This window comes from Pristis pectinata, chromosome 23, assembly GCF_009764475.1.
Source record: "Pristis pectinata isolate sPriPec2 chromosome 23, sPriPec2.1.pri, whole genome shotgun sequence".
NCBI lineage: Eukaryota > Metazoa > Chordata > Chondrichthyes > Rhinopristiformes > Pristidae > Pristis > Pristis pectinata.
The window spans coordinates 31,724,595-31,737,215 of record NC_067427.1 but is presented as its reverse complement, the minus strand read 5'-3'; the positions used below and the strand labels follow the sequence as shown (position 1 = coordinate 31,737,215).

The following is a 12,621-nucleotide window of genomic DNA, read 5'->3' as shown; positions in this document are numbered from 1 at the left end:
AAGCACGATTTAGCCCAGTTTTTCTGTTATGATTTCTGGGGTTCAGCGAAGCTAGGATGAGTAACATTTTCTTATGTGAGCTGACCAATACCACCAAATTGGTCACGACCTTTTAGTTTGCGAGTTTCTTGGCTGAGTGAGAATGTGAAAGGGATCTTGTGGAGGAATTTGCAGAGTGCTGCCAAGTCCATGCATGCACACTATTGACCAGAGCTATTATATCCATCAGTGAGTCAGGGGAGACTCGGGGCCTGGGCAACACAAACATCAACAGGATGAAAACAGAGCTTGTTATTGTACAGCTCCCTGGGTGCAGACTCAGAGGCACCCTCTGGCTTCTTGCTCTCTGGTTGATTTTCCTGGCAATTATTCCTGTTATTCCTTGCTATTTTATCCTATCTGTTCCCTGTCTGACACTTCATCAGATTATTCTCTCGTTTCTGTTACTGGAAGTTTTTCTTTCTATTTTCGCACTGGTGCCCTCAGTCAAAATCCTATTTCTTTCTTTCTGGTGTTCCTGGTGGGGTTCCCTAGTTTATGATTAATCTCTGCAATCTGTTCCTGTTGATTAGTCCATTGTTCACGTGCCCAGTGATTATTTTACGGCTTATGTTGTCAGTGATTCCTATGTTCATTTTCTTTTTCAGAGATGTAAACCTCCTTTGTAAAAACCTCCTTTGCTGCGAAACCAACTCTCCGAGCAGTGCCTTCTAACCATAATGCTTGGTGCTTCCTACTGATACTCATTATCTTGGGAATTCCAAAGCTCAAGTCAATCCTGGTAAGAAATTCTGGGAATGTCCGATGTTGGGTCAGTAATTTTGTTCAGATGATTTGAGGATTATTGCTTAAGAGGGTGTCTTGAAGTCCTGCTCTTCTGCTGGTAACCTAGCGAGTGACTTAGCTGGGCAGAAAGGGAAGGTCCTGTCCCTAGTCAGTGCATGGTCTCAGCTGGGTGGTACAGGTCCTAAAGTGAAGCTTGATCCATTCCCAAGCTGACCCAGTGACTCGTCTGTAAACATTGTAAAGGTTGGATAAGACTCTGTTGGGATTCTTCCTCCTGTTATATTTCCTTCTGTCAATTGCTGTCTTTGGTCACGTAGGTAGAATGATCTATGACCAAGGATTTGGATAAGCCAAACCGGGACTTCAAAGCATAGAGCAGCAGAGAAGGGAGAGGACCGAGCTGCAGGACTCTTGGAAAGAAGAAGCGATTGCAGCTTTTTAAAATTAAGTTTGGGAATGCGGGCACTGCCGACAAGGCTGACATTTATTAGTCAGCTCTGGAAGCGCGGAGAAAAGTGGTTGGTGAGCTACTTGAACCGCAAACAGTTGAAGCAATTGAGAGAATTGCTGGGCAGTATCAGTGAGCAGTCAACAGGTCTCTAAAGGACTGCAACCACACATAGAATCAAAGACATTTAACAGCTTGGGAGAGGGCCATTTGGCCCATGCCAGCTCAGGAAACTATTTTGGCAAATCTAATTTCCCTGCTTTCGTAGGTTATGGAACTTCATGTGTTCATCAAGGTGCTTTTTAATTGTAATGTGGGTTTCTGCTACACTATTCAGGCAGTGAATTCCAAACCTCCACTACTGTTGAGTGAAAAGATTCTTCCTCGACTCCACTGTAATCCTTCTACCAATTACCCTGAATCCTTGTTAACCCAGAAGCCAAACTGGTCAGGAAGGGGGGCTCTTTCCCTGAGGAACGTTAATGAACCCGTCGGGCATTTTTCCAACAATCTTGCTAAGTTCTGGGTAGATTTTTCAGGGTAGTTTGCCTGAAATTGCCCAAGGTTTGAGAAAGTTACATCAGCACATATTGAGTTCATGTCATCTTTTGCATTAATTTTAAAATGGCAGGAGGGCCAGCTCTCAAACAGGGCACAGCCTAGATCGATTAATCACCATGACAAGTGTTCACTAATTGAGGCCCTTTGAGGAAACTCTTGGTGTATAGTTATTGTACAAATATATTTTCAAACATACTTTAAAAAAATAACACTTGAAGCCACATCGAGCCCAGACTGAGGAGGAATGCCAGCATTCCTTCTCTGTAATGGATGTTTACAAGAACCCTGTGGCTTCATGGTCATTGTCATTAATGCTGATTGATGTAATTAATGTATTCTGCAGTTGCTGTGGTGAGATTTGAAGCCATGTCTCCAGATCATTTGTCCAGGCCTCTGAATTATTTGTCCTGTAACTGAACAATTATGCTACAGCATCCTTAGGAATTAAAACTGGGTTACACAAAGTTAATGGACCATGCAGTTGCATTAAAAAATATTTGCATTTTGCAATAAAACAGATTTTCAGCTTTATTAGTAAACTGCGCTAGATTGCTTCCCCGAAATATATTGATGCAATTTATGTGTGAATTGGTGATAGCACCCAATGCTAAAATTAACATATTATTTCACAGTCTACCAGAGAAAGAAGGATGATTAGTCTCCCACATTTGTTCTGCTGTTCAAATATGTTTGTGGCTGATCAATGAACTAACCTACATATCTTCTCCATGTTTCAAATCACTTTATAAGATTTAAGAATAACAATGAACCCCAACAAAAATTTCCAGTTATGGCAGAACCCAAATTGACTTACTAAGCAGGTTATAGGTAGGTGTGTGCCACTAGGTAGAACTGCTGTGAATATTCACTTGTTTTGTAATAATTTGATGGAGTGGTAATTGGCCAGATTGGTTTTGTCCAGATTTCCATGAACTAGATGCATCCGAGCTGTTTTCCACATTGCCGGCTAATTGCCAGTGATGTAACTCCGCTGGAAGTGCTAAGATACTCACCAGCTGGTTCCAGAGCATAACTTTCAGCACTGCAGCGAATGTCTTGAATATATCCAGTGTTCTCAGCCACAACATGTCACTTGGAATAACTCAAATTGGTTGCAGATTGACTTCTGCAAGAATGACCTCAGGAGAGTGCTGATTTCATCCACACAGCGCTTCTCAATGGACACAGTTGCACATATTTTGGCCTCGTCTTTTATACTTCGATGTACAACTTTACCACAATTGAGGCTGGAATGTTCATCAAGTCCCTGCCTGTTAGATGTTCAATTGTCCAGAGCTATGGATATAGCAGAACTGAGTTTTGATTGGATCTGTTGGTTGTGGAATTGCTTAACTTTGTCGATTAATGCTGCTTTCTCTGTTCAAACATGCACGTTGTCCTCTGTTCCAGCTTCAAGAGTTGGCACCTCATTTTCATATACACCTAATGCTACTCCCCAATGTGTTCTTCAGGCACCTCCAAGCTGTGCTTGGTGATGGGCTTTTAGATACTTGCCCCACCCCTGTGCCCTTACTACTTTTACACAAGTATAAGCATGTATGAACTAAGAACTGAAGTAGACTGCTCCGCCATTCAATAAGATCTGATTGCAATCTCAGCTCTGTATCACTGTGTACCTTCAGTAACCTATCACCTCCCCCCACACCCCACCTGCTAATCAGATATCTATCCACCTCTGCCTTAAGAGTGTTCAAATATTCAAATTCACTGCTTCCACCAGTTTTTGAGGACAAGCATTCCAAAGACTCACAACTCGCTGAAAGAAAACATTTGCTTCATCTTTGCCTTGTTTCTGAAAGTGACCCTGGCTTCAAGAAGAAACATCTTCCCTGTACCCCACCCTGTCAAGACCTTTTTAAATCCCATCTCACTCCTCCAATTTCCAGCAGCCTATATAGCTGGCAGCATAACTTCCTACTTTTGTTTTCAGTTACCCTTGCAGTAAATATAGGTTTTCCTAATTACTAGCTGTACCTGTGTACTAGCATTTGCAAATCATGCACTAGGACACCCAGATCCCTCTACATCTTGGAGCTCTGCACTCTCTCACCATTGAGATAAGATACTTCTTTATATTTCTCCTGCCAATATGTACAATTTCACATTTTCCCACGTTGTGCTCCATTTGCAGGTGCTTTGTCCACTCACTTAACTTATCTTTATTCCTTTGTAGTCTCCTTATGTCCTCATCACAACAAACTTCCCCCATTTGTCTACGCATTTCAGCATATTTAGCAACCATATCTTCATTGCCTTCATCCAAGTTATTTACATAAAATTGTAAGGAGTTGAGGCCCAAGCACTGATCCCTGTGGCACACCACCTATTACATCTAACTAACTTGAAAAGCCCATTCATGGTCTGCTGTCTATTAACCAGCCAATTTTTTGTAGACAATAATATGTTCTCTTACACCATGAGCTTTTATTTTGCACAGTAACCTTTGATATAGACCTTACCAAGTGCCTCTGGAAAACTAAGTATAATACACCAACCAATGCTGCCTTCCTGAGACAGGGGAGAGCTGTACCCATGGTGGAACTGGCTGAGTCTACCACACTCTGGAGCCTTTTATGCATTGGAGCTTCCATACCAGGCTGTGGTCACAAAATCCTGTTGACTTTATGTGATTACCTTATTCTTTTCTAACTGCCCTGCTATCATGGCCCTTAATCACAGATTTTAACATTTTTCCTTTATAGGTGTTAAGCTAACGGACAATAATTTCTTGCATTCTGTCTCGCTCCTTTTTGGATAAAGGATTTACATTTGCTATTTTCCAATCTAATGGAACATTCACCGAAACTAAGGAATTTTAAAAGAATTAAAGTCAGAGCATCAACTATCCCACTTCTAAGACCCAAGGACGAAGTCCATCAGGACCCAGAGACCTTAGTGCTTCTTCCAAGTCCTGTTCAACACGGAGGAGCTCTGATTCATCAGCTAAGAACGACTAGTGATAAACTGGAGAAGGTTCCCTTACCCATGTTTGACCTGACACCATGAGACTTCATGGAATCCAAAATCACTGTTACCCCTGATGGGTCAAGGTGTATGCCTGGCTGACAAGGTCAGAATTTATTACCCATTGTTAGAGTGTCTTGCCATGTCATTCCAGAGGGACTTAAGACCAGATTGCTTGAGGTCTGACGTTGCAATTATGTCACAACAGTTAAAGGTGGCAGAGTTCCTACACAAAGGAAACATTACTTTTTTATTCAAGATATCTTTAAACATAACCCAATATTTTCAGCGACGGTAGGAATTCACTGCACGCTCTTCCACTTACAACTCTTCAATCAATGAAGCAATTTGTGCTAGCACCACTTCAGGGTGTAGCCAGCCTCCGTGCATGGGACCAGTAAGTGGTAAGGAATATTTGTGCTGCACAGGTCTCAGACGATGGCCATCCTCAACCAGGCTGAGTCTTTCTCCCCATGATGTTGCCATCAGCAGCCCAGGGATCACATTGGACAAGAAACATCTCTGGACACCCCCCTCCCCCCCTCCCCCCGCCAAACCAGTAGGTGAAAGGCTGGGTGTTGTCCAGACAAAGTAGCCCACTTGATCAGCACCCCATCCATCACTGGAAACATTGGCTACCTCCATGGTGGCTGTGGTCTAAACCAGGTCCACCAAATGCTGCAGCAACCCATCAAGACTTCTTCAACAGCACCTTCTGAATCCATGCCCTTTCCCACCAGGATCACCATAGGGAGGGGACATTGCCTCTTCCCTTCTGGGAATTGACCTGGAATCACTGGTAAGTTTTTAAAAAAAGTTACCAGGGCTCCAGAGGTAAGCCCTACTGTCAACCACCCCCACCTGCACTATCATACTTCCACCCACCATTATGCTATCATCAAACACCTATCACTATCAACCACTATCAACACATGTCAGGCATGTCCATCTGATCCCAATGCGTTTTGGCTACAAATTCCAGTTGATATGTTTACCTGACATGAAGGTGCTGATTGGAGTGTAAGTTCCAAAGGTCTGGAGGTCTGGAAAAGGTTCCGAGGGATTCAGGTGCCCCTCCTATCTTGACGTGGAAATTTTTTACTGTTCCTTCACTGCCTTGTCAGAAGCATGTTACCCGACAACTCTGTGAAAATAGCTTCATCCTTAGGCTGCAGCTGTCAAGCAGGAGACTTGCCAACTTACCTCCTTGGAGGTAATTAAGGCTGGATGTTAAATGCTGGCTTTGTCATTGACATCCACTCAAGTAATGAAAAAAGGTATAGTCTCATGTAATTTCCTGACAACAGATGTGTGGCTGACTGGTTCTCTCTCCTATCCTTATCAAGGAACTCAGGATTACTGCTCAAATAGGATAACCGTGGCACAGGAGAATGGTTGAAACTATTGAAATGATACAGATTGCACTGCCTAAGATGGTCCAGTTGGATGGTTCTTCCAAGGAATCAGTATAGCCCAGATGTTGCAAGTGATCACCTGCCGTGCTCTAAGATTCAATGATTCTATAAATAGCCCCAGTCTTGTCACCTTGGAATAAATAGCACATTGTGCACATTTGATTCATTGGGATTTATTGTGTGGAGTTTGAAGTGAAATTTTGTAGTTCTCCAGTTGCTGGTTTATCTGTTACTTAGGTGTACTTTATTCCTCTAACCTACAGGCCTGTGCCGCTATGCATTGGGAATGCAGGATGGCACGATCCCAGATGAAGACATCACCGCCTCCAATGAATTGTACAGACAACTGCGGCCCAATTTGGCAGGTACGGTTCCGCAGCTGGTTACCCAGTGGTTGTCCTGGTTTGCATGCAAATTGTGTCAGTCTTTCCCTCACCTCACCTACTCCATGGTCCAATCCCACACCAACCATCGCTTTCACAAGGAATGTCTTTTGGCTGTAATCATTCCAGCTGTGGGATCTAATCTAGCCAAACATTCCTCACCGCAACAATTAAGGTGCCATTTAACTATACTAATATTCATTGTATGTCCAGCCACAGCTGTGGGTTCCTGCTTCAGAATCACTGTCAGGGACATCCAGACAGACAAATCAGGAGTAGTCCGGTCGGCCCCTTGAGCCTGCTCCTCCATTCCATCAAGTCGTGACTGGTCTGATTGTTATCTCAGCTCTGCGCTTGTGCGCAGTCGTGGCAACTGTTCACTGTTGCTTATCACAAATCTATCTACCTCTGCCATTATCCTCAAGGGGTGGAGTTCCAGATACCCACAGCCCTCTTTGAGGAAAAAACTTGCCAACACTCTGCCTTTGACTTCTACGAAGGACAGAAGGGAAGGAAAAGTGATAGGGTAGCACTGTTAACAAGAGAAGAAAGATGTACAATTGAGAGAGATGATGTAGGGCTAGAGATGTTGAACCATAGAACCATACAGCACAAAACAGGACCTTCGGCCCACCATGTTGTGCTGTCCATCAAACCACCCTCACACCATCCAGCCCTTTCCTCCTGCATATCCCTCTATCTCACATTCCTCCATATGCCTATCCAACAAACTCTTGAACCTGTCCAATGTATCTGCCTCCACCACCACCCTAGGCAGTGCATTCCATGCACCAACCACTCTCTGGGTGAAAAACCTCCCCCTGACATCTCCCCTGAACCTCCCACCCATAACCTTAAAGCCATGCCCTCTTGTCTTGATTGGTGCCCTGGGAAGGAGGTGCTGACTGTCTACTCTATCTATTCCTCTCAATATTTTATATACCTCTATCATGTCTCCTCTCATCCTCCTCCTTTCCAGTGAATAAAGCCCTAGCACCTTAAGCCTCTCCTCATATTCCATATGCCGTAATCCAGGCAGCATCCTGGTAAATCTCCTCTGCACCCTCTCCAACGCCTCCACATCCTTCCTATAATGTGGCGACCAGAACTGAACACAGTACTCTAAGTGTGGCCTAACTAGAGTTTTGTAAAGCTGCATCATCACTTTGCAGCTCTTAAACTCAATCCCACGACTTATGAAAGCTAACATCCATAGGCCTTCTTAACTGCTCTATCCACCTGTGAGGCAACTTTCAGTGAACTGTGAATATGAACCCCCAGATCCCTCCACTCCTCTACACTGCCAAGTACCTTGCCATTTACCTTGTCTCTGCCCTGGAGTTTGTCCTTCCAAAGTGTACCACCTTACACTTCTCCGGATTGAACTCCATCTGCCACTTGTCAGCCCAGCTCTGCAACCTATCAATATCCCTCTGTAAGCTCCGACAGCCCTTCACACTATCCACAACACTGCCAATCTTAGTGTCATCCACAAACTTACTAACCCAGCCTTCCACCCTCTCATCTAAGTCATCTATAAATATCACAAAAAGTAGAGGTCCCAGAACCTGATCCCTGTGGGACACCACTAGTCACTGCCTCCAATCCGAGGGCACTCCCTCCACCACAACCCTCTGCTTTCTACATGCAAGCCAATTCCTAATCCACACAGCCAAGCTTCCCTGGATCCCTTGGCCTCTGACCTTCTGAAGAAGCCTACCATGAGGAACCTTATCAAACGCCTTACTAAAATCTATATAGACCACATCCACCGCACTACCCTCATCAATCTTCCCGTCACCTCCTCAAAGAACTCTATCAGGCTTGTGAGGCAAGATCTTCCCTTCACAAAGCCATGCTGGCTGTCCGCTAATCAGTCCGTGATTCTCTAGGTGTTCATAGATCCTATCCTTTAGAATCCTTTCTAACAGCTTACCCACCACAGACGTGAGACTCACGGTCTGTAATTCCCTGGACTATCCCTACTACCCTTTTTTGAACAAAGGGACAACATTCACCACCCTCCATTCCTCCGGCACCATCCCCGTGGACAACGAGGACTCAAAGATCCTTACCAGCGGTTCAACAATCTCCTCCCTTGCCTCTCGAAGCAGCCTGGGGAATATCCCGTCAGGCCCAGAGATTTATCTGTCTTGATATTATTTAACAACTTCAACACATCCTCTCTCTTGATATCTACAAACCTCGAGAACATTACCCTTACCAGCACTCCCTTCCGCGTCATCAAGACCCCTCTCCTTGGTGAATACCGAAGAGAAGTATTCATTGAGAACTTCTCCCACTTCCGCCTGCCTCCAGGCACATTCTCCCACCTTTGTCCTTAATCGGACCTACCTTTACCCTAGCCATCCTCCTACCCTCCACGTAGGTGAAAAAGGCCTTGGGATTCTCCTTAACCCTACTAGCCAACGCCTTTTCATGTCCCCTTCTAGCTCTCCTCAGCCCTTTCTTAAGTTCCTTCCTCACTACTCTGTATTCCTCACGGGCCCTGTCTGAACCTTGCTGCTTATACCTTATGTACTGCTGCCTTCTTCTCCCTAACTAGACGTTCCACCTCTCTCGTCACCACGGTTCCTTCACCCTGCCATCCTTCTCTGCCTCACCGGGACATATTTATCCCTAACATCCTGCATAAGATTCCCTGAACATCGACCACATCTCCATAGTACATTTCCCTTCAAAAAGGACATCCCAATTTACACTCCCAAGTTCTCTCCTTATAGCCTCATAGTTCGCCTTCCCCCAATTAAATATCTTCTTGTCCTCTTGCACCTGTCCCTGTCCATGACAATTTTAAGGTTATGGAGCAATTGATCACTGTCCCCAAATGCTCCACCCACCTATCCTGCACCTGTCCCAGTTCATTTCCTAAAACTAGATCTAGCATGGCATTCCTCTAGTCGGCCCTGTCGACATACTGCGTCAGGAATCCCTCCTGGACACACTTAACAAATTCCATCCCAATCTAAACCTTTGGCACTAAGCAGGTTCCAGTCTATATTTGGGAAGTTGAAGTCTCCCATTATAACAACCCTGTTATTTTTGCTTCTCTCCAAACACTGCCTGCCAAACTGCTCCTCTATATCTCTACTGCTACCGGGGGGGCCTATAGATACTCCTAGTAGAGTAACTGCTCCTTTCTTGTTCCTTAACTCCACCCATTCGGACTCTAGAGATGATCCTTCTACAATATCCATCCTTTCCGCAGGCCGTAACAGTGTCCCTGACCAGTATCGCCACCCCTCCTCCTCTTCTCCCCCCTTCCCTATCCTCTTCAAACACCGAAAACCAGGAATATTCAATATCCACTCCTGCCCTGACGTCAGCCACGTCTCAGTAATAGCCACAATATCATAGTCCCCCATACTTATCCAAGCCCTCAGATTCATCTCCCTTATTCCTGACGCTTCTTGCATTTAAGTAAACACACTTCAGTCCATCTATCCTTACTACTTTTATAGCTGTATTCTGCTTCTCCTTCCCCAAAGCCTCTCTACCTGTTTCATCTAACTATTCCCATCCCCTTCTTCCTCTTACATACTCCACCGGTTCCCTTCCCCTCACAAACTAGTTTGAACCCTCCTGAACCACCCTAGCAAACCTAGCCGCAAGGATATTGGCCCCCTTCTGGTTCTGGGTGTAACCCGTTCCTCTCTGTACAGGTCCACCTTCCCAAGAAGAGATCCCAATGATCCAGAAATCTAAAACCCTCCCTCCTGCACCAACTTCTCAGCCACGCATTTATCTGCCACCTCCTCCTGTTCCTGCCTTCACTATCGCGTGGCACGGGCAGCAATCCCAAGATTGCTACCCTTGAGGTCCTGTTCCTCAGTCTTCTGCCTAGCTCTCTGAACTCGCTCTTCAGGACCCTCATCCCCCTTCCTACCTATGTCGTTGGTGCCAACATGGACCACAACTCCTGGCTGCTCTCCCTCCCGCTCAAGAATCCTGTGGACCCGATCAGTGACATCCCAGATCCTGGCACCTGCCACAGAACCTCCTATCTGTTTCCCTGTCGAGTCCCCTATCACTACCACATGTCTCTTTCCCACCCTTCCCTTCTGAGCAGCAGTACCAGTCCCAGTGCCAGAGACCTGGTTACTGCAGCTAGGCCCCTGCAAGTCATCCCCCTCAACAGCCTCCAAGGCAGAAAACCTGTTACTGAGGGGAACAGCCTCCGGGGTTCCCGGCTCTGTCTGCCTGCCTGACTTCTTCTTCCTCTTCCCTCCCCTGACAGTCACCATTCTATCTGCATCCTGAACCTCAGATGTACCCGCTGTAAAGGGGGGTGACTGCCTCCTGATGGACCGTGTCTACATAACTCTCTCCCTCCCTTATGCTGCGCAGTGTTTGTAGCTGCAACTCTAGCTCATCAACTCTGAGCCGAAGTTCCTCCAGTCTCAAGCACTTACTGCAGATGTGGCCATCTTGGACCGCAGCATGGTCCACGAGTTCCCACATCAAACAGCTACAGCATATGACCATGTCCTCCATCTGACTACCTTTTCTTTCCCCCTAGTTAATCCCACCTACAAATCTATAATAGACAACAAGTAAACCTTACCTTTACCTACTTACCAGCTACCAACCCTCCTTGCCCCTTCACACTGAAGCCCCTTGAGCCAAAGCCCGACCACTCTGCTGCCTCTCACTCCGCTGCCTGCTCCGACGCTGCCCGCGCCGTGCCTGCGCAGTCCAGCCCCCACTCGACCAGTTAGAAAAAAACTTCTAAAACACTTACAAAAGTTATAAAAATCTAACCCTTACACTTAAAGCCCTAATAAAGTGATAAAAGAAAAAACTTAGCTGCTCCGAAGCGAAGCCCTTGAGTCCTCCGGAGAGAGGAGTAAAAGTAGTAAGGGAAAAAAGACACTGTTAAGAATAACATAGACCCCCAAACAGTGGCCACACAGTAGGAAAGAGAATAAATTAATAAATATTGGTTGGGGGGGGTGGCAGGGGAACGATGCAATAACAATGGTTGGCTTTAACCTTCATGTAGATTGGGTTAATTAAGTTGAAAAGGATAGTTACAAAAACAAATTTATGGAGACCATTTGGGATAGTTTCCTAGAGCAATAGGTTATGGAGCCAATGAGGGGAAAGCTGTCTTGGAAATGGTAACTAGTAATGAGGCAGGTTTAATAAATGACCTCAGAGTAAAAGGCTTCACCCCCCCCCAGGAAGTAGTGACCATAGCATGAAAGAATTTTTTATTCTGTTAGAGAGAAACTTAGGTCAGGAGCATTTCAGAGAGAAACTTAGGTCAGGAGCATTTCAGAGAGAAACTTAGGTCAGGAGCATTTGGGTTTAACGTAACGAACGGGAATGAGGACAGCATTGGCTAAAGTGGACGAGGCGGTACATGAGCAGGAAGGACCACAGGCCAGCTGCGGCAGACGTTGGAGGCAGTAGTTCATGACACTCAGTAAAAATGTGTGGCAATACAGTAGAAAGATTTTCAGGGAAGGGTGAACCAGCGATGGCTAACCGAGGAAGGTAAAGAGGGCGTTTAAATTGAAACTAGCGAGGAATATAAACAAAAGACGATGAGCATATAGAAAGGAAGAGGTCCAAGTGACCACAAGGTGCAAGGGAAAGAGACTGGGAGAGCAGTTACGGAGAACAAGGAAACAGCAGGGGAGCCAGACAAATACTTTCACAAGATCACAAGACAAGGGAGCAGAAGCAGGCCATTCGGCCCATCGAGTCTGCTCCAAGGAAAGGGAAATAGAAATGAGAAATGGGGAATGGGGGAAGAAGAAGAAAAAAAAACTATTCTAATCCCAATTACCGGCCTTATCCCCATATCCCTTGATATCCTGACTATTTTGATATCTATCATCTCCTCCTTGAACGCCCCCACTGATCTGGCCTCCACTGCTGTACATGGCAAGGAGTTCCACAAATTCACCACCCCTCTGGCTAAAGAAATTTTTCCTCATCTGTTTTGAAACTGTACCCTCTAATTCTAGATTGTGCCCTCCTGGTCCTGGACTCACCCACCAAGGGAAACAGCCTA

The 12,621-nt window shown here is 45.5% G+C and overlaps 1 protein-coding gene across 2 annotated transcripts in view; it reads left to right on the top strand.

The window, feature by feature from the left end:
• LOC127582080 (discoidin domain-containing receptor 2-like) overlaps positions 1 to 12,621 on the top strand; it is an 89,131-nt gene that overhangs the window by 29,225 nt on the left and 47,285 nt on the right. For both annotated transcript variants that reach the window (XR_007958054.1, XM_052037072.1), the window contains exons 2-3: positions 648 to 781; positions 6,459 to 6,560. The gene's annotated coding sequence lies outside the window, so the exon portion shown is untranslated. The remainder of the gene's footprint in view (positions 1 to 647; positions 782 to 6,458; positions 6,561 to 12,621) is intronic.